Source organism: Budorcas taxicolor, chromosome 1 (genome assembly GCF_023091745.1).
Source record: "Budorcas taxicolor isolate Tak-1 chromosome 1, Takin1.1, whole genome shotgun sequence".
Classification (NCBI taxonomy): Eukaryota; Metazoa; Chordata; class Mammalia; order Artiodactyla; family Bovidae; genus Budorcas; species Budorcas taxicolor.
This window is the reverse complement of record NC_068910.1, coordinates 124,291,766-124,304,997: the sequence shown is the minus strand read 5'-3', so window position 1 is coordinate 124,304,997 and position 13,232 is coordinate 124,291,766. Positions and strand designations below refer to the sequence as shown.

Sequence of the window (13,232 nt, the reverse complement as noted above, 5' to 3'; positions counted from 1 at the left end):
CTATCAAATGCATTTGGTTGGATAATAACTGATCTATTTGGCTAACCTCCCTGCCTCTGTGTGTGTGTGTGCATGCACCTCAGTTGTGCCCAATTCTATGCAATCCCATGGACTGTCGCCCACCAGGCTCCTCTGTCCATGGAATATCCCAGGCAAGAATACTGGAGCGGGTTGCCATTTCCTATTCCAGGGGATTTTCCCGACCCAGGGATCGAACCTGCGTGTCTTGTGTCTCCTGCATTAGCAGGTGGATGGATTCTTTACCAGTGTGCCACTTGCAAAGCTCATATCTCTGTAGGACCCTCCTAGAACCTTGCTTACTGAGACTGGGAACATAAAGCCACATTCTAATATCAGTGCATTAGGTACTGAAGACCAGTTCAAGCTTTACTGAATGTATTTCCTTCTACTCCCTATTTCTTTCTTCCCATTTATTTTTTATTCTCTTTAGATTATGCACTTTATGAAAATCTTTCCCACTGCAATCATATTTTTTGGATAGGGCCTGTATCTTATCTTGTATACATCCTAACTTACCAGTGCTTCAGTTCAGTTCAGTCGCTGAGTCGTGTCAGACTCTTTGCGACCCCATGAATCGCAGCATGCCAGACCTCCCTGTCCATCACCAACTCCCAGAGTTCACTTAAACTCACGTCCATCGAGTCGGTGATGCCATCCAGCCATCTTATCCTCTGTTGTCCCCTTCCTCCTGCCCCCAATCCCTCCTAGCATCAGAGTCTTTTCCAATGAGTCAACTCTTCTCATGAGGTGGCCAGAGTACTGGAGTTTCAGCTTCAACATCATTCCTTCCAAAGAACACCCAGGGCTGATCTCCTTTAGAATGGACTGGTTGGATCTCCTTGCAGTCCAAGGGACTCTAAAGAGTCTTCTCCAACACCACAGTTCAAAAGCATCAATTCTTCGGTGCTCAGCTTTCTTCACAGTCCAACTCTCACATCCATACATGACCACAGGAAAAACCATAGCCTCGACTAGACGGACCTTTGTTGACAAAGTAATGTCTCTGCTTTTCAATCTGCTGTCTAGGTTGGTCATAACTTTTCTTCCAAGGAGTAAGCGTCTTTTAATTTCATGGCTGCAGTCACCATCTGCAGTGATTTTGGAGTCCAAAAAGATAAAGTCTGCCACTGTTTCCACTGTTTTCCCATCTATTTCCCATGAAGTGATGGGACCAGACACCATGATCTTCGTTTTTTGAATGTTGAGCTTTAAGCCAACTTTTTCACTCTCCTCTTTCACTTTCATCAAAAGGCTTTTTAGTTCCTCTTCACTTTCTGCCATAAGGGTGGTGTCATCTGCATATCTGAGGTTATTGATATTTCTCCCAGCAGTCTTGATTCCAGCTTGTGCTTCATCCAGCCCAGCATTTCTCATGATGTACTCTGCATATAAGTTAAATAAGCAGGGTGACAATATCCAGCCTTGACGTACTCCTTTTCCTATTTGGAACCAGTCTGTTGTTCCATGTCCAGTTCTAGCTGTTGCTTCCTGACCTGCATACAGATTTTTCAAGAGGCAGGTCAGGTGGTCTGGTATTCCCATCTCTTTCAGAATTTTCCACAGTTTATTGTGATCCACATAGTCAAAGGCTTTGGCATAGTCAATCAAGCAGAAGTAGATGTTTTTCTGGAACTCTCTTGCTTTTTCGATTATCCAGCGGATGTTGGCAATTTGATCTCTGGCTCCTCTGCCTTTTCTAAAACCTGCTTACCAGTGTATTATATGTAGTAGATTTTTGCTAGATCTCTGGTAACTAAGAATAAATAAATAAATGGGATACAGACTATTTGATATTAGTGTTTTAATTTTAAAATATAAATGTAAAAACATTTGTATCAATTAATAAAGCTTCTAATAATGCTATAATAAATATTCTGTTCTCCAGCTAAACCCTGTACAGTGGTTTCCATTGTAAACTCATGCTATATTTTACCAAGTACTTGTTCTGTACATAGACAAATTAATGTTAGCCTTTATTTATCTTTTTAAAACTATAGATATTAGTTGAAATATACATATTCAACTACCTATGTCTCATGACTAATCATAAAGATATTATGGAAATGTAATTCCTAATTTTAAGTATTTCTCTTTTACAGTCACACAAAAAGAAGTATTAAGAATTTCCCTTTGAGGCTCTGAAGGCTAAAGGTAATGTCCAATATTTTGTTCGATAGGTTTTCATCTTCCTGAAAAGTTTCATAGTATTAATGACCTTCAGCTTACTCCCTCAGGTCTTTTCTTTATTTCCCTTTAACACATTAAATAAACATTTCTATGTATACCTAAAAATAATCTAACATTATGAGTCAAGAAAGAAAAGCTTTTGTTGTCTCAGAATATATCAGGCTAAGTAGGTGTTGCTGTATCCCTTCAGCCTTCTATTTGGGAATGTACTATGGTCCCTCCCCTGATTTTTGAAGCAGTTTGGAACTCTTCTGATCTTATGCCCTGCCCTTTTCCTAAATAGACATGTTGGCTCAAAGTAAAAAAGTCAGTACCTATCCCTTTTTAGGAAGAGCTTTACAACTAACTATAAGAAATAAAAATACATTTTTGAGGAGATAACAAAACCATGTAGACAAGGTTTAGTGGCTACTCATAGTCAGAAATCCAGAATTTCAGGCAAGAAGTTTACAATAGATGTGTTGCTGCCTTGTGTATAAAGAGCTCGTAGGGTTTGAAGAAAGTTTCTGATACAAGAGGGGGCTGTAATTACTTTGCTTCTTACACGCATGGTTAGATCTTCCAGCAAGAATAACATGGTAGGGTAATTTATTACAGAGGAGTAAATCACAGATTACATTGCGGGGGATAGGGGTGGTGTGATCCAACCATCAGTTTTGTGAACACATACACTTAAGCATGTGTGATAGCTTGTTTTTAATTTCTTTACACCAGTGCACACCTCAAACATTCCGTTTAGCAGTGGGATATGCAAATTGTTCCAAATGCAGCAGCAGTACTTTCACCTGAATGTCAAAACTGTCAGGGAGCTTTAAATCAAATCTTTATAACATTAAAAAAAAAAAAAACCAGCCAGCCCCAAGATTGCGGCACCAAACTCACTTCATAAACTTGATTCCCATACTTTCAAAAAGCTTCTGTATGTCAACAGGGTAATGTCAAAGTTCTCATTCACCTGCTTTCTAATTTTAACCTTTTAAGGATTTTATTTTATTTGGCTTAATTATGATATTTTCTACAAATTAATGATAAATGCCTTGATTAATAAAACCAAATGTCAGAGAAAATGACAACTTGATGAAAAATTAATACTCGGCAATATTTTAAGGTACAGAAGTACTAAAGATGTACTCTTAAACTTCATACTTCATCAGCTCCTTCTGGAGGTGGGTAACCAGAATATTCCTTGCACTTAAGTTTTCACAGCCACATGTATAGATGCATTTAAGCGTAATTTTAAGCTGTTGTTTTGACTACTAGCTGTTATAGATATACATATATTCTTATTTTTTCTCTTTCTTTTGCCTCATAGTATTATTTATTTTTACTTCAAAAAATCAAAGTAAATTATATTTTGAGTTGATTATATTGAAGCTATCATAATAAGCATCCAAATAGTAGTGTGTGTGTATCTCATAAAGCAAAATGTAGTAACTAGTGATTGGTTTACCTGCTAGACTATTAATTTATTTGGTTATGAATATTCATTTGTTATACTTTAACATTATTAAGTAAAAATAATCTACATATAGAACACAGCCTTTCAAATGAAAATAGATTTTTTTATGGACATTTGTTTTTTAAAAATACATTTTCCCTTATCTTTCCTTAAAATACCTGAATACCAAAAAAGAGTTGTAATTTGCCAATAAACAGTTGGTAAACAGTTGGTTAGATAAAATTAAAGAATAAGAAATATGGCTACTTTATATTTTCTCCTTTTACTGGAGATTATGGTATTGAAAGTTAAAAATATCTGATTTGTTTTTCCATCTTCAGAAATATCTGGATGATTTTTGAATGTGAATACTTAAATAGACAATTAAATATTATGCAGAAATGGTACTGTGGAGGATTATAGTCCATGTCAGTTTTATTTTCATATTTCAAAGATAAAGCTACCAAGCAAATCAGAGAAGGCACAAGGACCTCTTCCGCGCTATGCTTTTGTTTGGTTTGGTTGTTCAAAGATAAAAAGACCCACACAATATACTGTCAGTGAAATGGACTCATTTTGACCATCTGTTCATGTAACGACATGATGGTCATACCTATCAACAGAAATTTTTGCCAGCTAATGCTAAAAACTCCCTTTTTTCTGTAATATACTGGAAATTTCTGGGTAGGTGTTTTAGGCATGTTGCTAAGTGCAGTAAGATAAATCAGAGAGGAGGGTTGGTCCACATCCTATAAATACAATATATTGCCGATCCCAGGGAAAAACCTTCTTCAATGAAGATTTCTAGTACTATTTAAAATTGGAGATGAATTGTGCTGAATCTTCCCTTAGCTGGCGCTAGGTTTTATTGTTGTTGTATCTTGCCTGGTTCCAGACATCCAGTCTGTACTGGCAAAGCTGCTTGATGAGGAGAGGCCACCAACATTGCTGCCCTGACTGCTTACATACCTGCCATGAATAATAGATCTGTCAGCTAGTTAATCACTGCCTTGTAACCGGCTCTGTTTCTCCTTAGCTGATCACTGCCCAGAGAAGTTTTAAGTTCCATTGTAACATGAAGCTTCTATTATGTTTCTATACCTACATTTATTTGTATGCAAAAGCATTCATTCTTCTCTTTTCATACACCAGTAAATAAGACATGCCCCACTTCTCTGACAGTTCTTAAATTACATAGTAAACAATGTACTTTCCCCCCCTTGTTTATTCTATTCTTCAGCCTCTCATAAATTTACTTCTGCATATAAGCCAATTAAATTTTATTCATTAGTTGTAAGATTTGGAAATATTTACACCTGCCTCACAATCCACAGTTTTGCAAGTTTTTAGTTGAGATTATAGTTATTTGGTGTAAGTATTATAAGAGAAAATCATCTTTTCCCCAGATGAACAAAGGAGATAGACTAAAACCTGAAATAGCCCCTTAAAAGACTTTTGCTTGGTGTTAAGTTGTTTGATCCTAGAAATGAGGACAACCAATTCAACCTTACACAGTTAGAATCTTTAGATTTAGGGAGTTGAGTTATGATATTTTAAGCCTGATGCTGATGTTCTTTGACAAATCTAAACCTTACAGGAAAATAAACCGCATTAGATTATCTCTTATCCAGTGGGAAAACAAACAAACAAATTAGACCATATATTCTCTGTAAATGACTTTTTAGAAATTGCATTCTCTCCTCTAAACCTACAGTATTTTTTTTTTGTTTTCTGAATGTTGAGCTTTATTTATTTTTTTTTAATTAGTTTTTTATTTTTTTAGTTTTAAAATCTTTAATTCTTACACACGTTCCCAAACATGAACCCCCCTCCCACCTCCCTCCCCATAACATCTCTGTGGGTCATCCCCATGCACCAGCCCTAAGCATGCTGTATCCTGCGTCAGACATAGACTGGCAATTCAATTCTTACATGATAGTATACATGTTAGAATGCCATTCTCCCAAATCATCCCACCCTCTCCCTCTCCCTCAGTATTTTATACTACAAGGTCAGGCAAATGAGACCTTACTGGTTTGAAACTATTAAGGTAGTTTCCAGAGTTGCTTAATGTATAAGTTAAGTGCCAGTAGAATGATCAGTTCTATTAAATAGGATTCATTTACCATATGTGTTTATTTTGGAAGATTGTATTTTTATTAACTGAATAAACTACGCTCATGGAACACAATGATAAGTAGAGTAATCAGAGGATACCAAGAAAAACCATGACTGTTGTCCACGAAGTGCAAGGGTTTTCCTGATGAAAAGCTGCACTCATTTCTCCTCCCTACCTACCATTTCTCTAAATATCCAGGTCTCCTTTGTATCCTTTAGTGATGACAAGATGTTTTTTATTCCTCTAATGAAGTGGGAAGCAGATTAACATACTTTCTTCTTGGGAATTAGATTACTTATTGTAGTACTGCTCAACGTATCTTTGTAATACTCCCCGACCCCTACCCACAACTAATTAGTGACTTTCAGAATTAGGGAAAATCTTAGTTGTGTGGTGGCTCTATATTTACCAGCAATCAAAGAAGTGTTGCTAATACACTTGTCAGTGTTAAAAAAGAATTAAGTAAAGGGCCAGATGGTTGAGCCCAGGACCTATCCAGAGCCCAGTATGTGTGGGCTGGTCCAACGGAATGAGAAACATTAAAAGGCTAAGTGGAATCAGAGTTTGGCTTTCACTTATAAGAAAAAAGAATATTTTTCAAATGTGTTTTCTTATGATTTAATGATTTACATGTTTGGATCTCCTTTGTACCAGTAACATTTGAGTGCATATATTTCCTTGTGCATCAAGAGCCAGTAATGTTTATGAAAGTCTCTCTTCTGAGATGTGTAATAGGACATAGTAGTAGCATTGAAGTAAAGCAGTTACTGTGCAGCAAACATTTTTTTCTGGTTCAGAGAAGAGTTTTTTGTTCTCAAAGTTATGTTTCTACTATTATAACTTACTTATTACACTTTATTATACTTGAATATCTGTCTCTTTCATAGATTCTATGATTCATGATATGAAAAATCTGGTTATGTAATGTTTCTATAGTACATGAACAGATGAGGAATTAGTAAATCTCCCTTAATGTTTTATTTTAATAAAAGCATTGTAATAAGTGGTTATAATAAGATTTAAACTGAAGAAATTAAAACAGCAAATTCCTTTCTTTTCCTGTAATTGTCTTTGCATGCATACATAAACATCTTATTTCCCAGTCTTCTTTCAATCCTTTTCATTTATTTTATCTTTAATATGTACTTTTGGAAGCTGTTTTAAATCTTTTTGGTTTCTAGAATAGATGCATGCATCAGCAAATTGCTGGGTAGGTAAACTGAGTAAATAGAGTATACATTGTTTTTTGGATTTTTCTTCCCACCATAACATACATAATTCTAGAAGAGACTAACTAACTATAAGCCTCCTGCCTTTCTTCTCTTCCTTCTTTCCACCCTCCAGCAAATATTTATTGAACGTTTGCTCTGTGCCAAGAACTTCCTAGGAGTTAGACGTAGCTATAGAAAAAAATGAGACATAGTTTTTCCCCTTTGGGGGACTCATAAGAAAGGGTGAATGAGTGAAAGTTGCTCAGTTGTGTCTGACTGTTTGCAACTTCATGGACTATATGGTCCATGGAATTCTCCAGGCCAGAACACTGGAGTGGGTAGCCTTTCTCTTCTCTGGGGAATCTTCCCAACCCAGGGGTTAAACCCAGGTCTCCTGTATTGCAGGCAGATTCTTTACCAGCTGAGCCACAGGGAAGAAAATAAAATATACACATAAGTAAACATTATAACATAGATATATAACTGACTTATTGTATACATAAAAAGATTTAAAAATGACTTATTTTTATGGACTTCTAAATTCTGACATGGGTTAAGAAATTTGGTCTTCAATGGCATGCCTTCTTAATAGAGGAATTCTTCTAGATTTAAAAAATATAGGCAGGCAAAATTATTTCAGATTTTGTCTTGAAGGGTGGTTGGCCTTGGGATCAAGATAGTGCAATGATATTTACTTACAAGGTGAGTCATAAAGAAAGCAATTTTATAAATCTGGCTTACTATATATAATATAGGTTACCTCCAGAAGTATTTTCAATCTCAGATTGAAAAACAATGGGAATTTCTAGTATTTTTTAAATTATAAAAATTATTTATTTAAACATTATTTATTAATGTTCCATAGTTTGAGTTTGTCTGTAAATTGTGTAGTAGTAGTGATGATGAAAGACTAAGTGATAGAAGTGTATATTTTTTCCTTCCATTCTTTGGACATGTGTGTGGAATATTTTTGTCTGCAGATCAGATTGTTCATTATGCTCCCTTTGGATGTGTATACAACTTGGCCTTCCAGCCTTGCATGCTCATTCAAAGTCATTCCAAGTCATTATGCTGGACTTCAGCCTTGTTCGGTAAAAAGGCCATTTCCTCCATCAACTGTCCACTTGGACATGCATTCTTTTTACTCTCAAAAAGACTTTATATGCATTCAGAGTATATTAGTTGGATTTGTCAAATTACTCACAGATAATCAGTTTTTTAAAGTTATAATTTAAGCTATGACCTCTCAAACTGTGAATTATAAGGTCTGACCCTTTGGTTCACTATTTGACATAGCAGCCATTAATTACAGTTTTTAAAGAACATTTTATTTCAGTTAGAATTTGTGTTATGAAAACAGTTTAAGTATTTTCCTTTTAACTTTATGGGAAAAATGTTGACATGTAAAAACAGTAATATAAATACAAAATATATACATTCAAATATAACAAGTAGCTGTCCTGCATATACATGCTATATTCAAGTATATTTATATACGAAGTCTATTATACATAACTATAGTTATTTTTATATAATAACCTATGAGTTAACACTAAGACCATACTTATTTTATTTAACTGGTGTCAGAATGAGACTGAATTTTTAATATTTAGCAGGGTGAGAGGAACTTTATTACTAATTGATTCTAGGTTTTTCCCTGTTTTGTGTTGAGCAAGGATACAGAACTAGGTGCCTATGTATTATGCCCAGTGTCTGTTAGCAATTTGAAAGTCATCAAGATGGTTCTACGTAGCATGGTGAGGGAGAATATAAACTAGTCTGCTGTTGCTGCTGCTAAGTGGCTTCAGTCGTGTCCGACTCTGTGCAACCCCGTAGACGGCAGCCCACCAGGCTCCCCCATCCCTGGGATTCTCCAGACAAGAACTCTGGAGTGGGTTGCCATTTCCTTCTCCAATGCATGAGAGTGAAAAGTGAAACTGAAGTTGCTCAGTCGTGTCTGACTCTTTGCGATCCCATGGACTGCAGCCTACCAGGCTCCTCCATCCATGGGATTTTCCAGGCAAGAGTACTGGAGTGGAGTGCCATTGTCTTCTCCGATAAACTAGTCAGTGGTTTTCAAATGTGCATAGCTCAGGGTACTGAGATGGAGAGTACATGCAGAAAGGTCAGTTTAAGTAAGTGCAAGAAGACATCCAGATATGTGTATACTTTGCTGGTATCCTGCGTATTTGAAATGGAGGAATGTAGTGTCTTCTTATGGTATAAAAAGAAGATATGTATATATCTGAAAATAGTTCAGCATATGGTTTTCTGTTCTTCTTTAATAAAAATCTAATAATATTGGATGATTTCTTCACTTCCAAAGTAGTTATCTTCTCATTTTGTACTAAACCAGGTTTTTTGCTGCTAAGTTCACAAAATTAAATCTAAAATATCATGGAGAGATAATTATTTAAAAACATCTGAATATTTTTCTTAAAGGTACATAACCATCCCTTTGTATTTCAAGCATATTTAAAAAATGGTTAATTTGGTTTTGGTCAGATTCTTCTCTAGCTAAGTTTAGCATGATATTTTTCATAAGAAAAGTTAATTTATATGATGACATTGAAAATAAAAACCTTTTAAGGAATGTGACCCTTATAGGATCTATAGTATTGCTGCTAAAATTTTTCCTAGAAAATATATTTCCCTGTATGTTCCTTGTACTTTAAGATTTAAAAGAAAAAAATATTTACTTTATAGAAACTCCAAAAGAGGAAATTGATATTCCAAAAATAGGCAAATACTTATCATAAACTATGCGTTTGCTGCTGCTGCTGCGAAGTTGCTTCAGTCGTGTCCGACTCCACGCAGCCGTATAGACGGCAGCTCACCAGGCTCCGCCCCAGGATTCTCCAGGCAAGAGTGCTGGAGTGGGTTGCCATTTCCTTCTCCAGTGCATGAAAGTGAAAAGTGAAAGTGAAGTTGCTCAGTCGTGTCCGACTCTTCTCGACCCCATGAACTGTAGCCCACCAGGCTCCTCCGTCCATGGGATTTTCCAGGCAAGAGTACTAGAGTGGGGTGCCATTGCCTTCTCTGAAACTATGTGTTTAGTTATTTCTAAATTACTTTTAAAACAGGATCTAGGCAGTAGAAAGTCTTTTTCTAATTAAGCATATAGTTTGGATTGCACTATTTTCCTTTAAACCCATTAAATTGTGGTTTTTAAGGAAATAGTTGCCTCTATATTTTTTTTTCTAAAAGCAAAAATTAAGTCAAGTTATATTAACTAAGGGTAGAATTTTTGAAAGACAAAAAATTTCTGAAGCTAATTGTAAGCAAATTTTTATTTCACCAACTATGTATGTTTCCTTTCCCATGCAGTAAGCTTCTTGAGGGAAGGGAATATGCTTTCTTCATTCTTTCTGTTTAGCTCAGACCAGATACTTAATAAATGTTTATTGAATTGATCAACCTATCAATAGACTTAAAGAAACTAACTGTAGTAATTGATTCTACTTAAAATTTGTCCACAATACAAGCATAGCAAAAAAAGGATTCTTAAAAAAAATATATGTCTACTAAATTTCCTTTGGATCACTGCTACAGGATTCCCTCTAGGTCTGAGCATTTGTTTTCATGCTTATTGTAACAGCTCAGTAAGGAAAGAACAGTTTTGTCCTATGTGCTACAATGAATTTAAATTCAATTTTAAGACAAAACACATTTTTTAGGTGACAAAAAGAAAGACCAAACCAAACCAGTGACTTGTCAAAGAAGTTTTATATCTTAATACTTGATGACACTAAAGGATTCCTAGTCTTAGAAGTGTTTGAAAGTGAAAGTGAAGTCGTTCAGTCATGTCCGACTCTTTGCAACCCCATGGACTGTAGCCTACCAGGCTCCTCCATCCATGGGATTTTCCAGGCAAGAGTACTGGAGTGGGTTGCCATTTCCTTCTCCAGAGGATCTTCTCGACCCAGGGATGGAACCTGGGTCTCCCGCATTGTATGCAGATGCTTTACCATCTGAGCCACCAGGGAAATATTCTAAATTTACACTATCCACTAGTGATGCTAGTACTTAGTATGAAACAGCTTTTTCTTTGTATTGACTTACCCAGGATCTGAAACTTAGGCAATAATTAGCCTCTTAAATGGATCTGTTTGGAAAGCATTATAAAATAAGAACTCCCTTCCCAAAGAAAGGTGCAGTTGTATTAAGGCTGTACTCATTTAATGGTGTCTCAAGTGAAACAGGTGTCTTCTCCACTTTGTTCTCCAGGAGCAGCTTTATAGATCTAAGCACTGCGTATACAGCACACAGTGGCGCTATTAAAAAATCAGAATGAGGCCAAGGGAAAATTCATCTAGGATCCACACACCTAAATGCAGTTAGTAAACAGAGACACCAACTCTCATTAAGCATAATTAAACCTAATATTGACTGTAAACTGTTACTTACCTTAAACTTCTCTGTAGAGAATGTGGAAAGGGATTAACCTAGCAGATTGGGACATTAATAACTACCTCTTTCACATTAAAGTTACCATCAAGAAGGGCTATATTCATAAATAAAACATAGAGGGGATTGAGAGACTGAAAATATGTAAATTTACTTTATAAAAAGGAAAGAAAAGCCTAATTTAAAAAAAAAAAAAAAGTGAGCTGTGAGCAATGCCAGCCCCAGCAAAATGGAACTCTGGCTAATCATTACCAAAAAAACAAAGGCTGAAATAATCACAGAAATGTGTCCTTGCCTTCTGACTGACAGCATCTGCTTCACAGGAGACTCCAGTTCAGCCAAGTCCATTCTTTGTCATGCATAACCTCCTCCACTGCTGAAACTAATGTGGGGTTTGAGGAGAGGATGAAGGAACTTGGGAGAAATAGGATTTCTTTCCTGTTTTTCTCCAGTTGTTAATAGTTCTTTATTTATTAAATTGATTATACTGATTGTATAAATGTTGTTTCATTTGTCAGTAAGAAGTCACAATGCTGTTTTTTGTTCAGTCAAAATGGTTTGGTAACTGGTCTCCTGCTACTATTTAATAATCTCCTTCTTGGGTGCAATCTAAAGAGTGTGTTGTGAAGGATATAAAAATGTCAGCTAAATTTAAGATCAACTGTTACATTTTTATATTATACTGCTGCCCCAAGGGGGGAAGCTAGGATGTAGGAGATAAGAATTTAAAGAGAAAAGAAAAGTAATGACAATACAAACTTACCTACCAGCCTAAGACACATCTTTAAACTCTATCATCCTATCTGTTTGCCGTGAATTTGTGCTATTATCTATTACTTGTTTTCTATCACCATTCCAATAAGGAACCATATACTCATTTCTGGACTTTCTTGTTACTTAACAGGGTGGGGTTTTCCTAATTTTTGGAATTGAATCTCACATACAACCTTGGTTATGGTTGTAGTATTTAAACCGTACTTTAGGTAATACATGTTAGGCCCACAGGAACGTCTTAGTGCTAGCATGCTAAATTTTATCATTGGTGAGCACCAGAGTGATATAGTGGTTGTATATGTAGAAAAGAGAGCTTAGAAATTAAGCCTGGAGCATGTATTCTTTTTTTTTAGAGAATGTGAGATTTAATTTTAGAATAAAACCCCTGATTTTTCCCCTGAATTTAAAGTTAGTTTCACAGCTTATGACATGAACTAATGAAATAGAAGTAATTAATGGACAAAAGTCTATCCTTCATTTCCCTCATTGAGCCAAAATTCACAGACTGGTTGGTTGACAGAGGATGAACAAAAACAGCAAGAGTAAGAGTACTTCTATCCTCCATTCTTGTAGCAATCGTGACATTATGAAATAACCATAACAATGGCACTCTTATTAATCAGACATATTTATACAGAATTAGTGTTGGCTTCTGCTCTATATTACCTTTAGTTTTACATGAACTTTTATTATCTGTGCATATCAAAAGAGACGTGGTGAATGAACAAAGAAACCCTGTTATGAGACAAGTATTATTTGACATTTTGGGAAGCTCTTATTATAGGGTTTCCTCTTAAGTGAGAATAACGGGAAGGTTGTCATTAGTTGCACTATTACAGACACTCTGGATTTTTAAAAACAGAAACGGAGCCCACTTTTTTCCTCGAAGAAGATTCATTAGTTAGAATAATTCTAATGATCTAAGACTTCTGAGACTTGGCCCCCTCTTCTTCTTGCTTTATTATGTGAAACAATGACCCCATAAGGCATCTCTTTAGATACTTTTTCCTGTGGTTTACAGAGCAAAGTTTAGTGTATGGTTCTCTTATTTTTTTTAAAGATGTATCATCATATT

The 13,232-nt window shown here is 35.7% G+C and overlaps 1 long non-coding RNA gene across 1 annotated transcript in view; it reads left to right on the top strand.

The window, feature by feature from the left end:
- The window catches only part of LOC128048931 (uncharacterized), a 191,725-nt gene that overhangs the window by 91,325 nt on the left and 87,168 nt on the right, over nucleotides 1-13,232 (top strand). Inside the window, exon 2 of the long non-coding RNA XR_008199416.1 lies at nucleotides 2,121-2,172. This is a non-coding gene — a long non-coding RNA (uncharacterized LOC128048931). The remainder of the gene's footprint in view (nucleotides 1-2,120; nucleotides 2,173-13,232) is intronic.